General features: G+C 45.1%; 1 non-coding gene across 1 annotated transcript; it reads right to left on the reverse strand.

The window, feature by feature from the left end:
- Positions 1-336: 336 nt before the first annotated feature.
- LOC141662866 (small nucleolar RNA R71) lies at positions 337-443 on the reverse strand. Its single transcript, XR_012550965.1, has one exon. It is a non-coding gene; the product is annotated as a small nucleolar RNA R71 (small nucleolar RNA).
- Between the last annotated feature and the right edge of the window lie 240 nt (positions 444-683).

Genomic DNA, 683 nt, shown 5'->3' on the forward strand with positions numbered 1-683 from the left:
ATTAATGACATTCAATCAAGCATCCTTCACCCGGCTATTCAGGCTAACACTTTTGAAATCAAGCCGGGCACTATTCAGATTGTGCAGAATTCTGTTTCTTTTGGAGGTGCTGCTACTGAAGATACCAATATGCACATCAGGAATTTTATCGAGATCTGTAGTACTTTCAAATATAATGGTGTGATTGATGAGGCTATCAAGCTGAGGCTTTTCCCATTCTCACAGAGGGATAAAGCTAAGGACTGGTTACATTCTGAACCAGCCGGGTCCATCACTACTTGGCAAGTTCCTGTACAGAATTTTCTGGTGAAGTTCTATCCAATGGCAAAGACTGCGGCTATGAGGAGTGCTCTTACTCAGTTTGCGCAACAACCTACAGAATCCATGTGCGAAGCTTGGGAGCGCTACAAGGAGATGTTGAGAAAGTGTCCACATCATGGTATGCCTGATTGGATGGTGATCACTGGTTTCTATAATGGTTTGGGGGCCCAATCTTGACCCATGCTCGATGCAGCAACTGGAGGCGCCTTATGGGCCAAAAGCTATACTGAGACTTATAATCTTATTGAGATGATGGGTGCAAATGAGCATCAGAACCAAACCCAAAGGATGATGTCTGGGAAGGTAGCAGGTATTCTGGAAGTTGATGCAGCTACAGCTATTGCAGCGCAGCTCCAAGCGCT

The sequence above is a fragment of the Apium graveolens genome, chromosome 5, assembly GCF_009905375.1.
Source record: "Apium graveolens cultivar Ventura chromosome 5, ASM990537v1, whole genome shotgun sequence".
NCBI lineage: Eukaryota > Viridiplantae > Streptophyta > Magnoliopsida > Apiales > Apiaceae > Apium > Apium graveolens.